Source organism: Scyliorhinus canicula, chromosome 31 (assembly GCF_902713615.1).
Source record: "Scyliorhinus canicula chromosome 31, sScyCan1.1, whole genome shotgun sequence".
Lineage (NCBI taxonomy): Eukaryota > Metazoa > Chordata > Chondrichthyes > Carcharhiniformes > Scyliorhinidae > Scyliorhinus > Scyliorhinus canicula.
The window spans coordinates 2791313-2805748 of record NC_052176.1 but is presented as its reverse complement, the minus strand read 5'-3'; the positions used below and the strand labels follow the sequence as shown (position 1 = coordinate 2805748).

Genomic DNA, 14436 nt, shown 5'->3' with positions numbered 1-14436 from the left:
GCCCCTTAGTGTTGGTGATAGGAGTGGGCCGAGCTAGGATGCTCTTTCTGAGGGTCTGTGCAGACTCCAGGGGCCAAATGGCCTCTTTCTGCACTGTAGTGATTCTCTGATTTTTCCCAATGACAGAAATTAAGCTCTGACCTATAGTTACTTGCTTTTTGTCTCCTTCCTTTTTTGAATAATTGTGTTACATTGGCACTTTACCAATCCTCTGGGACTTTTGAAGATCCTTGAAAGATTACTACCAGTGCATCTATATCTCTAGCTGCTTCCTTTAATATCCTCGGATGCGATTCATCAGGGCCAGGAAACTTATCGACCTTGAGCCCCATTAATTTCCCTAGTACTTTTTCCCTTGTGATTTTTGTTTATTTTTCCCCTCCCTTTCTGTCCTTTAATTATTTATTTTTGGAATGTTATTAGTGTCTTCCATGGTGAAGACTGACGCAAAATATTTGTTCAACTCAGTTCCTGGTTCTCTATTATTATTTCCTCAGTTTCATCCTCTAAGGTATCAGTGTTCTCTCTGGCCGCTCTCTTCCATTTTTATATTTAAAGTAACTCATGCTGTCCGTTTTTATATTACTTGCTAGTTTACTTTCATAGTTTTCTTGTCCCTCTTTTTATTTATTTTTTTGGTCATCTTTTGTTGGTTTTTAAATCTTTCCCAATCCTCTGGCTTATCACGATTTCCGTGCCACCTTTATGTTTTTCTCTCCGTTTAATACTATACTTCCTTCATTAACCATGGTTGATTTAGCCCCTTCCTACAATCCCCCCACCTCACTGTTTGAGTCATGAACTATTTTTAGAAACGTCTGCCATTGCTGATCAACCGTCTTTACCGTTGAACTCTTTTCCCAGTCCACTCCAGCCAACAGTGCCCTTATTCTTCTATAATTACCCTTATTTAGGGGCGGCACGTGGCACAGTGGTTAGCACTGGGACTGTAGCACTGATGACCCGAGTTTGAATCCCGGCCCTGGGTCACTGTCCATGTGGAGTTTGCACATTCTCCCTGTGTCTGCATGGGTTTCATCCCCGCAACCCAAAGATGTGCAGGTTAGGTGGATTGGTCACGCTAAATTGCCCATTTCTCTATCTATGTAAATGTAGCACAGTTGTTTCTGACCCAAGTTTCTCACTCTCAAATTGATGCTAAATTCCACCATGTTATGGTCACTGCTTTTACTCTGAGATTGTTTATTAAACCTGCCTCATTACACATTACCAAATCCAAAATAGCCTGATCCTTCATTAGATCCACAACATATGTTTCCAGGAAACTGTCCCGAATATACTCGATGAACTCTTCCTCATGGCTACCTCTGCCAATTTGATTTCCCCAATCTACACGAAGATTAAAGTCACCCATGATTAAAAGTACTGCCTTTTTTACATGCCTTTTATTATATCATGATTTATTCTCTGTCCTACAGTTTTGCCACTGTTTGGGGGCCTGTAGACTGGCTCCCACCAGTGTCTTCCTCCCCATGTTATTTCTCACCTCTGCCCGTATGGATTCTACGTCTCCCGATCCAAGATCATGGCTGGAATTCTCCGGCCGTCGCGATTCAATTCCCTTCCGGCAGCACATCCTCCCCCGCAGGTTTCCCGGTGGCATGGGGTTGCCTCAATAGGAAATTCCACTGACAGGTGGCACGAAGACGGAATCCCGCTGCTAGCGAATGGCGTGCCGCCGTGAAACATGCGGCTCAGGAACCAGAGAACCTAGCCCCATTACTTGCACTTATTCCATCTCATACAAACAAAGCTACCCCACTACCCTTTCCTTCCTGCCTATCCTTACGGCAAGTCACATACCCCTGAATGTTAGTTCCCTGTTTTGATCTCCCTGTAGCCGCGTCTCTGTATTGGGTTGCTCATGCCCGTTACTTAAATTTGTGCCGTAAATTCATTTAGTTTGTGCCCAATGCTAACTGCATTTAACACCCGTTAAGTGTATGGGGATAAAGATTGATAAGTCTCCTGGACCTGATGGGTTGTATCCTGGGATATTGTTACCATATTTCCCCAGTTTTACCCTATTTGTTGCTGCTTTTTAATGCTTGCACACTCTGTCCATTCCTTTCACACTCTGAATAGATGTCCCTTAATGCTCTCATATCCTTTTGCTTTGTAAGCCTACATATCCCCTCTACAGAACGCGCACCCCCCCACATTTAGTTTAAAGAGCTCTGTACTTCCCTAGTTATGCAGTTTGCAAGAACACTGGTCCCAGCACGGTTCAGATGTAGGTCGTCCTAATGGTACAGCCCCCACTTTCCCCAATATTGATGGCAGTGTATCACCAGCCGAAACGCACTTTTCCCACATCAATCTTTGCGCCACGTATTCATCTCTCTTAATATTATGCACCCTGTGCCAATTTGCACGTGAGTCAGGTAATAATCCAGAGCTTAAAACCTTGGAGGTTCTGTTGTTTAATTCAGTGCCTAGTTCCTCAAACTCTCTATGCAGAACCTCTTTCCTTTGTTCTGCCTATGTCGTTGGTACTTACGTGGACATAGTACGGGACACAAGACATAGAAATCCCTTCTCCACTTCCCTAAATCCTCACACGTACCTCAACTCCAGATCTCTCTCACTGCGGCTAGCACTCCATGCAGAATGCACTTTTGAAATGAAATGAAATGAAATGAAAAAATGAAATGAAAATCGCTTATTGTCACGAGTAGGCTTCAAATGAAGTTACTGTGAAAAGCCCCTAGTCGCCACATTCCGGCGCCTGTTCGGGGAGGCTGTTTTGAGGCCTGTTTTTATACTCTCGATATTCCTTTGACCACAGGGTTGGAAAGAGGACTAAGAGCATGGCAAGAAGGATATTGCCTTATTTTGGATCATCCAGTGTGTGCAAGTAAGGGTGAAAATAGATTAATTACTTCGGTTTAACATTAAAATATAATGCCAAGATGGTTTTCAGTGTTCGAGGCGAGGAAATCAACCACTGATGCTGTTCTGCTCTTCTACTTTATTAATTAACGGTGGTTGGATTGGACTTGGTTTTCCCACCCCAATTGCTTGAAAAAAACTGCTGAAACCTCTTGCCACGTATGCTTGTGGTGGCTGGTAACCTTTTCGGGAAAATCCGAAGGGAAATGTCATCTTGCGCTGCAGTTTTTCTGGGCGGCACGGTAGCACGGTGGTCAGTACTGTTGCTTCACAGCGCCAGGGTCCCGGGTTCGATTACCGACTTGGGTCACTATCTGTGCGGAGTCTGCGGGTTCTCCCCGTGTCTGCGTGGGTTTCCTCCGGGTGCTCCGGTTTCCTCCCACACGTCCCGAAAGACGTGCTGTTCGGTCAATTGGATTCTCCCTCTGTGTACCCGAACAGGCGCCGGAATGTGGCGACTAGGGGATTCCCACAGTAGCTTCATTGCAGTGTTAATGTAAGTGTACTTGTGACACTAATAAAGATTATTATTATTATTAATAATTCTCTTGCCCTCACAAGTGGTTACTGCAAGTCCTGGTTCAGTGCCCACGATTGTTCCTCTGATGGATATGCCAAACAGCAGAAGTACTATTGTTGCTCAGCTTGACACTTCTAACTTGCTCACGCAAGTGGCAGCCTCAGGAGGTTAGTTCGCTCATTAACCTGTTGATGCTGAAAAAAAAACCTTGCGGAGACTTCTGGGATTTTGGCAGGCTCTCCAGTCGACGGGAGAATCCCGGCGGGAAACCCTGCCCCTTGGGTGATGTGCATCGGCTGCACCACACCTGGATGCGCGGCCATGATGTGCCAAGCGTATAGTCGTACCAAGCCCTTCTTTTCTTCACTTCTTTTCATCTGCGCCTAACTGGCGGTAACACCTAGTTTGGCACCTGAGAATCTCTATTTCTGTTTGTGTAGCAGCCATTCGACTTGGGACCGTGTGCTCAAAATTTACATCGCATTTCAAGCGCAACCTCCAGACACACGCAAAGAATGCTGAGCCAAGCTGATGTAGTTGAAAACCGTGGAAATAAATCCTGACGTCAGATTTAATTACTGCCTTAAACCTGTTATAAAAATGTTTCAGTAAATATTTTTTAAAAATAAATTTAGAGTACCGAATTCATTTCTTCCAATGAAGGGGCAATTTAGCATGGCCAATCCACTTACCCTGCACATCTTTGGGCTGTGGGGGCGAAACCCACGCAGACACGGGGAGAATGTGCAAACTCCACATGGACAGTGATCCAGCGTCGGGATCGAACCTGGGACCCCGGCGCCGTGAGGCAGCAGTACTAACCACTGTGCTACCGTGCTGCCCCCTGTTTGAGTAAATATTAACAATGTCAGCATGCAGAGTGGAGCTATGACAAGTTACGGACGGACATCCACCCCATGACTTTCCATCCATTACTGGCATTGGCAAAATGTGTCTTGTAGCTCTACCTTTATTAAAACGAAAGAAAATTACATCCGGTCCCGGTGCCGTGTCAACTTTGAGTACTAACCCACCTTGGGTGGGATTCTCCATCCCACCAGCCCTGTTTTCTGGTGCGACGCGTCCCCGCTGGCAGCAGGATTCTCCATCCCGGCAGCCGGCCGGTGGGGTTTCCCATTGTGGACACTCCCACGCCGTCGGGAAATCCCGCGGGCCTGATTCCGCTGCCGGTGAAACGGAGGATCCCGCCGTTGGAGAATCCAACCCGTTAACTCCTTACTTTCTCTGTATCAGTTGTTGAACCCTTCTCGTGTCAGAGTTTCCTCCCCTGTTAACGTGGTCTTCCTTGAGCCAGATCCTCGCTATCGCCACACCATCATATTTCCACACAGCAATCTGTACCTGTAACTCCCTAATCTTACCTACGTGAATTCATGTATGTGCACAGTAACCTTGATTTAGACTTTGTTACCGTCTCCCTTTCTCCGACTCCACCTACTATGGAAGAAAATGGGCAGCGCGGTAGCATAGTGGTTAGCACAGTTGCTTCAAAGTTCCACGTTCCCAGGTTCGATTCCGGCTTGGATCACTTTCTGTGCGGAGTCTGCACGTTCCCCCCCGTGTCTGCGTGGGTTCCCTCCGGGTGCTCCAGTTTCCTCCTACAGTCCAAAGATGTGCAGGTTAGGTAGATTGGCCATGATAAATTGCCCTTTGTGTCCAAAAAGGATAGGTGGGATTGCTGGGTTACGGGGATGGAGTGGAGGTGTGGGCTTGAGTAGGGTGCTCTTTCTCGGGGTCCATGCAGACTCGATGGGCTGAATGGCCTCCTTCGACACTGTAAATTCTATGATTCTATTAACTTAATGCTCACTATTCTGGTGCTGTGTGTCTCTCCCAGTATTTTATGCACCCCGGCGTCCCTGTTTGATATTTTCTCCTGGTTCCCACATCCCTGTTGATGGTGGGAATGAATTTCCAAATGTAATTCCACGAGGTAGGTTTCCGATTTGGCCCCTGCGACATCAAGGCCGTTGGGTCTTTTACAGGTAAAGAGGGAAAATCAGCAAGCTAGCCACAGGGGTTTGTACAGCTGGTTAGAGAGGAGTTTTGGCAGAGCGGTTTCAAACCTAGACTCGTTATAGGAATTCCTCGCCCATTGGCATTCTCTTTTCCGGCCGGCAGCGCATCCCGCCCGGCTTCAATGTGACGGGAAGTAAGAATGCCGCCGCCAGCGAACGGCGCGCGGTCGAGAAACACTCGGGCTGGGGAACCAGTGAATCCAGACCATCGTCTTTAGCAACTCAGAAGAGGTGTTAATAAAAGAAAGACTATTTTTTACCAAATCACCGAAAATATATTAATATTGGTGCAGAACGAATCATGTTGCAAGTAAGTGGAAGGTGAAAGCCAAGGCTACCTGCTGAGCAGGTCATGACCACTCACTCTGCTGTACAGTTTACAGTGTGTCGTTGAATCAGTGTCTCGATGCGTGGTGTAGCATCACCCTAACCACAGAATCAGAAGCACAAAGGGACTTGGGAGTCCTTGTTCACGATTCTCTTAAGGTTAATGTGCAGGTTCAGTCGGCAGTTAGGAAGGCAAATGCAATGTTAGCATTTATGTCGAGAGGGCTAGAGTACAAGACCAGGGATGTACTTCTGAGGCTCTGGTCAGACCCCATTTGGAGTATTCTGTGAGCAGTTTTGGGCCCCGTATCTAAGGACGGATGTGCTGGGGCCTTGGAAAGGGTCCAGAGGAGGTTCACAAGAATGATCCCTGGAATGAAGAGCTTGTCGTATGAGGAACGGTTGAGGACTCTGGGTCTGTACCCGTTGTAGTTTAGAAGGATGAGGGGGGATCTTATTGAAACTTACAGGATACTGCGAGGCCTGGATAGAGTGGATGTGGAGAGGATGTTTCCACTTCTAGGAAAAACTAGAAGCAGAGGACACAATCTCAGACTAAAGGGACGGTCCTTTAAAACAGAGATGAGGAGGAATTTCTTCAGCCAGAATCTGTGGAACTCTTTGCCGCAGAAGGCTGTGGAGGCCAAATCATTGAGTGTCTTTCAGACAGAGATAGATAGATTCTTGATTAATAAGGGGATCAGGGGTTATGGGGAGAAGGCAGGAGAATGGGGATGAGAAAATATCAGCTGTGATTGAATGGCGGAGCAGACTCGATGGGCCGAGTGGCCTAATTCTGCTCCTATGTCTTATGGTCTTATCTCTCATCTTTGTCCCATTTTCTATCATTTCTTTGTTCTGAGTGAGTTACATGGTGCAGGCACTCAGCTTATTTAGTGCGTCGGGGCCAATATTCTCACAGGGAAAAATGCAATTAAACCAATAAACCCCCGCTGTATGGTGCTCCAAATTCTTAAATTATCTTCAGCAGCTGCGACAGAAATGTAACCAAGCAGGCGTCCACCCTGGTGTTGTACAGCCCAAAATCAGGTCTCCGAACAAAACCTGAGTTTTGGGTGGACATGATCGATAATTGAATGGCTGCGTGTTTCTTCACTGTTGGCTTGCTTTCCTGAAACCAGTTTGTTAGTGCTTGTTTTGTCACTAGTTTGTGGACATTTCTTTCTGTAAAGGTTTCACTGTTTTTTTTTGTTTGCGTTTTTCTTCCCTTGCATTGCCCTGAGAGCAAACTGATCTAAATAAAAGAACCATTGTTCGCTGTTCAGGAGCAATTATGGAGGCTGTTAACTTTATTGTTTTTGCCATATTCTGTGTGCTGTATTATAGCTGAAATACTTGGCAGCTTGGGTTGTTTTGCATAATGAAATATTGAAAGTGTTGTGGAGCACAGTCAGATAGTGAGCCACATGTTTGGGCAGATGACCTAAATGTTGGTCAAAGAGTTAGGTTTTAAGGAGCTTCTTTACAGAAGGAGAGAGGAGTGAGCAGGCCTAGGGAAGGAATTCTCGGGCTTGGAGCCCCCAGGCAGCTGAAGGCAGGGTTCACCAGTGGTGGAGCGATTAAAATCGGAGGTGCTCCAGAGGCCAGAGTTGGTGGAGTTGGTGCTTTAAACCATATGGAGTTTAAATGCAGTGGGTAAATGGATCTTGTGCTGAACATTGTGTATCAGAGTGCAGCCCAAGACCCAACACTGAGTCACGTGCAGGGAATTGAAGCTCTGACACTTGGTGCAATTGTTGTTTGTGAACTCACTTGTATTTGAAAAGGTGGGCGGCACGGTAGCACGGTGGTTAGCACTGTTTCTTCTCAGGGTCCAGGTACGGTTCCCGGCTTGGGTCACTGCCTGTGCGGAGTCTGCACGTTCTCCCCACGTTTCTCCCCCGTGTCTGCGTGGGTTTCCTCCGGGTGCTCCGGTTTCTTCCCACAAGTCCTAAAAGACGTGCTTGTTAGGTGAATTGGACATTCTGAATTCTCCCTCTGTGTACCCGAACAGGCGCTGGAATGTGGCGACGAGGGGATTTTCACAGTAACTTCAATGCGGCGTTAATGTAAGCCTACTTGTGACATTAATTTTTTTTTTTAATTTAGCGTACCCAATTATTTTTTTTCCAATTAAGGAGCAATTTAATGTGGCCATTCCACCTAACCTGCGCTTCTTTGGGTGTGGGGGGTGAGACCCACACAGACACGGGGAGAATGCAAACTCCACACGGACAGTGACCCAGGACCGGAATTTGAACCCGGGTCCTCAGTGCTGTAATCCCAGTGCTAACCACTGCGCCACATGGTGCCCTATTTGTAACACTAATGAAAGATTATTAAGGTGCCGGAAGGCTCAGTCAGATTCATCTTTGCTTATGTGTGGTAAGTTTCTTTTTGCTATTGATTAATTGCAGTGTTCTGGGTAAGGTTTGATTGGCAAGGATTTCAGAGATAACTGGAAAGATTTTATTTTATACGTTCATGTGTCAGCATTTGTTTCCCATCCCTAACTGCTTTGAACTGAGTGGCTTGCTAGGCCATTTCAGAAGAAATTTAAGAGTCCACATTGCCTTGGATCTGGAGTCACATGTAGACCAGACCAGGTAAGAACTTTGGATTGGATTTGTTTTATTGTCACGTGTACCGAGGTACAGTGAAATGTATTGTTCTGCGTACAGTCCAGACAGATCATTCCATACATGAAAAAAACATAGGACATGCATAAATACGCAATGTAAGTACACAGACATCAGCTGAAGCATACCGAGTGTAGTACTACTCAGTAGAGAAGATGTTTGAAGAGATCAGGTCAGTCTATAAGAGGGTGGTTTAGGAGTCTGGTAACAGCGGGGAAGAAGCTGTTTTTGAGTCTGTTTGTGCGTGTTCGCAGACTTCTGTATCTCCTGCCCGATGGAAGAAGCTGGAAGAGTGAGTAGGCCGGGTGGGAGGGGTCTTTGATTATGCTGCCCGCTTTCCCCAGGCAGCGGGAGGTGTAGATAGAGTCAATGGATGGGAGGCGGGTTTGCGTGAATGAAATGAAAATCGCTTATTGTCACGAGTAGGCTTCAATGAAGTTACTGTGAAAAGTCCCTAGTCGCCACATTCCGGCACCTGTCCGGGGAGGCTGGTACGTGAAGGTAGATTTCCTTCTCTAAAGGACATTTGTGAACTATATGGGTTTTTACGACAATCGATAATGGTTTTGTGGCCATCATTAGATTTTTAATTCCAGGAACTGGGAAGAGGGAATTGGAGCAGTGGTGTAATGCTGTAGAACCAGGAATTGTGCATTTAGATATCTCCTGTTATTGGTAGATTTGTAACTTTGACAATATTTAGTTCCCGTCCTCGGTTGCTCTCGGAAAGCGGTGCTTGGGATTGTGCCTGACCCTATGGTGGTAGTGTTTTCACAATAGTGCTGGCTAGGAAGCTCCCAGGGTACTGACCCGGCAGCAACGCAGGAATGCTGATATATGTCCAAATTGGGAAAATGCGTGGCTCGGAGGTTACAGTGTTCCCATGACATTCCTGCTCTGGTCCTGTTTGGCAGTAGAGGTCGCAGAGGAGGGCGGTTTTGTAGCTGTACCCTTGGTAAGTGGTTGGAGTGTGTCCTGTTGATACTGCAAAATCCAGCCACCCTGCGCGAATGGTGGAGGAGATAGCTATGGAGTTCAGCGGCACGGGTGCTGATCAAGAGTACATCATGTTCCTGTAGCTCCCATTTATTTTAATAATTTCATGACTTGCTGGCAGTACCAATATTTTAAACATCTTTTCTCTCAAACAAGGATTATTCCCAGATAATTTTAAACATGAGTACAGTATCTGTCCCTTAAATGAACATTATATTTTGCCTTCAAGGAAGATTAATATGCCAGCTGGTGCAATTATATTTCTGTTTCCAAATAAGTGGTCTTGAGACAGTTTTTATTGTGTTGTGTGATAATTTTGTGAATTCAGTGCACGTGAAGCATTTTGAGATGCGTCCTGAGAGATTAAACAATGAGGTCTCGATCCCAGTCTTACCTGAATTCCTTCTCTTTATTAGTTTATGGGATGCGAACCAGCACTTATTGGCCGTTCCTAATTGTTGCCCTTGAGAAGAACATAATGAAAAAAATGAAATGAAAATTGCTTATTGTCACGAGTCGGCGTCAGTGAAGTTACTGTGAAAGCCCTTAGAACTAGGAGCAGGAGTAGGCCATCTGGCCCTTTGAGCTTGCTCCGCCATTCAATGAGATCATGGCTAAAGGTGGCAGTGAGCTGTCTTCTTGAACCAGCTGCAGCCCATGTGACGTTTGTATACCCACAGTGCTGTTAGGAAGGGGATTTGACTCAGCAGTAGTCCCAGGAACGGGATTTGACCCAGCAATTTGGGCAGCACATGTGGATAGCACTGTCGCTTCACAGCGCCAGAGTCCCAGGTTCGATTCCCGGTTTGGGTCACTGCCTGTGCGGAGTCTGCACGTTCTCTCCCCCTGTCTGCGTGGGATTCCTCCGGGTGCTCCGGTTTCCTCCCACAGTCCAAAGATGTGCAGGTTAGGTAGATTGGCCATTAGTGACCAAAAAGGTTAACAGAGGTTATTGGCTTACGGGGATAGGATGGAAGTGAGGGCTTAAGTGGGTCGGTGCAGACTAGATGGGCCGAATGGCCTCTTTCTGCACTATATGTTCTAATAGTGAAGGAAGGGGGGTGGGGGGTGGTGCCATGCGTGTGTTGCCATTGTCCTTTCAGGTGCATGTGGAAGTCGGTGTTGAAGGACCTGTGGGGAGTTGCTGCTGTGAACCTTGTATATGGTGCACACTACTGCCATTATTTGTTGGTGTGGTGGGAGACGTGAATGTTTAAGGTGTTGGGTGTGGTGCCAGCCAAGCGAAATGGTTTGTCCTGGATGGTGTCGAGCATCTTGGACGCTGTTGGGGCTGCACGGGGGGGGGGGGTGGGGGGGGGGGGGGGGGGGGGGGGGGGGGGGATGATCCTGGGGCGGGTGTGCCTCCAGAGGGGACTCCCCAAAAGGCAGTCACCCACTTCCGTGCCCAACAGCAGCCTGTACTGTGAAAGCTGGCTGCCTTCCGCCTTCCCTTCCCGCTCACACCATACTGGTGAAGGCCGAATGAGACCCTTTAAGTGACCATTGATTAGCCACTTAGAAACCCAAGGATTGTCTGCCTGTAGTCGTACTCGCTCATGTGGGAGACAGGTCCAGGGGTGGGGTAGGTGGATGATGAGGGGTGGGCAGGCCAGCCATTTTATTTTACAAGCGCCTCCATAATCAAATGCACTCTGTTGAGTTTGAGTTTCCTTCTGGTTGCCTGACTGCCCAATCGTGTTTGTTACCTTCCAGCAATCTGCTTGGACTCTGGTACCCAGGGGTCTACTCTCGGAAATATTTATTGTCTTCAGTTGCTCTTAATCAGCAACTTTCCTTGGCTTGGCCTCACTGTATAGGGCTGCAGACCTTTAATAATAATAATAATAATAATAATAATCTTTATTAGTGTCACAAGTAGGCTTACATTAACACCGCAATGAAGTTACTGTGAAATTCCCCTCGTCGCCACATTCCGGCGCCTGTTCGGGTACACAGAGGGAGAAATCAGAATGTCCAAATGATCTAACAGCACGTCTTTCAGGACTTGTGGGAGGAAACGAGAGCACCCTGTAATGTAGAGCAGGCATCAACGGAGTTCCACCTTTGGGAAACAGATCGAGAAAATAAAATCAACACACTGCTTTAGTTAGAGGTCGAAACTCTCATTGAATTCAAAAATCACTTGAATATTTGATTTGATTTATTGTCACGTGTACAGAGGTACAGTGAAAAGTATTGTTCTGCATACAATCCAGACAGATCATTCCGTACATGAAAAAACAACGGACATACGATAAATACACAATGTAAATACATAGACACAGACATCGGGTGAAGCATACGGAGTGTAGTAGTACCCAGTAGAGAAGATGTGTGAAGAGATCAGTTCAGTCCATAAGAGGGTCATTCGGGAGTCTGGTAACAGCAGGGAAGAAGCTGTTTGTTCGTGTTCTCGGACTTGTATTTCCTGCCTGATGGAAGAGAGAATAACCCGGGTGGGAGGGGTCTTTGATTATGCTGCCCACTTTCCCCAGGCATCGGGAGGTGTAGACAGAGTCAGTGGATGGGAGGCGGGTTCGCGTGATGGACTGGGCTGTGTTCTTGACTCTCTGGAGTTTCTTACGGTGTTGGGCCGAGCAGTTGCCATACCAGGCTGTGATGCAGCCAGATAGGATGCTTTCTATGTTGCATCTGTATAAGTTGGTAAGCGTCAATGCGGACATGCACTTGGAAATGCCATAATCCACAAGGCAATGGATCAAGAGCTGAAAAGTGGGATTAGGCTGAATAGCAAATTTTCAGCCAGCCCAGATACGGTGGATTGAATAGCCTCCTACTCTGTAAACCTCCACAGTTCTATGATACAGAGAAACAGCAGAATAAATAAAACGCCCTACTCATGCAGGTTTCCACTTTCAAGAGCTTAATACGTGGATAAAAAAGAGAATAGATTGAAATCTAACGGGGACAAGAGGTACTCTGTATCAGGTTTGCTTTGTGCAATTTAGATCAGAATAATTGAAAAATTGTGATAACCCAGCACTTTCCTATCATTTTTATGCTGTGTGTTCAGTCCCTGCGGATGATAATACAGCACAGTGGGGATTTAGCCAATTAACACCAGGATTATGCAGGGAGTTCAGAGATGTAACCAATTAATGCGAGTCTGTCAGAGCCTATTATTATCCTATTTCTTTGGGCCATCCAGTGATGCCCATCGCCAGAGAACGGACAAGGAAGAACTTGTGTATTATTTTTAATAGGCTGCAGTTTAACTTTGTTCCCAGGCAATGTTAGCGAAGCTAACTTAATGGGGATGTTCGATGAGATGTGAAATCTCTGTGCTTCTTGTCTGCTTGGGTTGTGGAAGATCACAAAGGGCTCGATGGTTGTTTACCATGACAGGGCATATCAACGATCCACGGTTCTCAGTGAGCAAATGCGTGCTGTAATGTTACACAGATCAGGAAGGTGCCAGGTTGCGTCTTCCGTCTGTACCGTAATGGCGTAACTCATTCGTGTTGCTACCGAGTCATTGCTGTTGGCGTAAACGTCTGCGAGAGGGGAAAACTCAGATAAGGTTCATATTTTTGATCCTTATCTAGCGGCCCCTGCTGGAAGCATGTGGGAGAACATCGGCCAAGGACACGGATAAAGTTCATATTTTGAAGAGCCTACTGACCTAAATATATTTGGGTGATGATCGATGGAGATATTTAAAGGGCCGTTGCTCCGAGCGAAACTGTGACTCAGCATTGGTTTCTGATGCCTCCAGAAGAGACGGGGTTTGGAGAGAAAATCCTTCTCAAGCCCCAACGTCAGAATTGAACATGTACTGCACCGAGGTAAGATATTCGATTTCCTGGTGTAATAACCCTCACGAGACCCAAGGGGACAACGCAAATGATCGGAATATGAACTCCCCCGCTGAGGGCGTGAATCTTGTACTTAAAAGGCCATCCTGGATTGGGACCGCTATGCTCGGTAGTCCCCACTGGGACTTGTTTGCTGTCTGCCGCGTTGCGGCCTTTACTTCTGTCCGCCAAATAAACCTCCGTTTGTGTAACCTCCCCGGGACTCCTGACGATTCCATACCTGGGTTAGCCGCTCCTGGATTGGGGCACCTTGATGCCTCGTAACAGTCTGACTACAGACGTTTCAGCCTGTATTATTTTGAAATGGCAGGGTACAGGGCGATCTTCTGGGAAAGCCAACTTTTTGGCCGTGAGAATCTTGCCCGGCCTTGTTTTTTTTTCCAGTCCTGATTCAATGCCCGAATGCCCCAGTCAATCAAGCAGGATATTGCAAAGTGTTGCGATTGGGAATTCAGCGCGGGGGAAGCAGGTTTGTGTGCCTGTTTCCACCTCTGCGATCACGTCTCGACACTGCCACTCAATTATCCGCTGCTGAAATTCTCCTTTGTTACCTGCGGACAGGATTGTTCCAACTCATTCCTAGCCAGCTTCCCATTCTCTTTCCTCTGTATTAATTAAGGGGCAATTTAGCGTGGCCAATCCACCACCTAGCCTGCACATCTTTTTGGGTCGTGGGGGTGAGGCCCACGCAAACACGGGGAGAATGTGCAACTCCACACGGATAGTGACCCGGGGCCGGGATCGAACCTAGGACCTCGGCACCGTGAGGCCGCCCGTTCCCTCTAAATCTGAAGTCATCCAAAAGCCTACTGCCCATGTCCTAACTTGAACCAAGCTGCATTTATCCAGAACACTCTCACCTACATTGGCTCCCAATTGTAACATATCCGTCATTGTTTAAAAATGCCTCCCCACCTTGCCCCTCGCTATCTCTGTAATCTCTTCCAGCTGCATAATCCTTTCGGTTATCTGCACTCCTGTCATTCTGGTCTCTTGAACGTTCCTGTTGGATCCAAGGAAGCGATCAGACGGGAGCATAATGGATACAAAGGTTTAGCGAATGTAGAACAAAGCTCTATACACCACCACTCCCTGCGCAGGCATTCCCGTGACCGGCCCACACACGGGCCGGGGATTTTATGCCTAGGTTTGTCTCCCGCGAATGA

At 46.9% G+C, this 14436-nt stretch overlaps 1 protein-coding gene across 5 annotated transcripts in view; it reads left to right on the top strand.

Annotated features, from left to right (window-relative positions):
• LOC119959007 (spectrin beta chain, non-erythrocytic 1-like) overlaps positions 1-14436 on the top strand; it is a 295476-nt gene that overhangs the window by 71472 nt on the left and 209568 nt on the right. Inside the window, exon 1 of one of the 5 annotated variants that reach the window (XM_038787551.1) lies at positions 12668-13240. The exons of the other annotated variants lie outside the window; for them this stretch is intronic. The gene's annotated coding sequence lies outside the window, so the exon portion shown is untranslated. Of the gene's footprint in view, positions 1-12667; positions 13241-14436 lie in introns of those variants that run through there. 5 annotated transcript variants of the gene reach the window in all.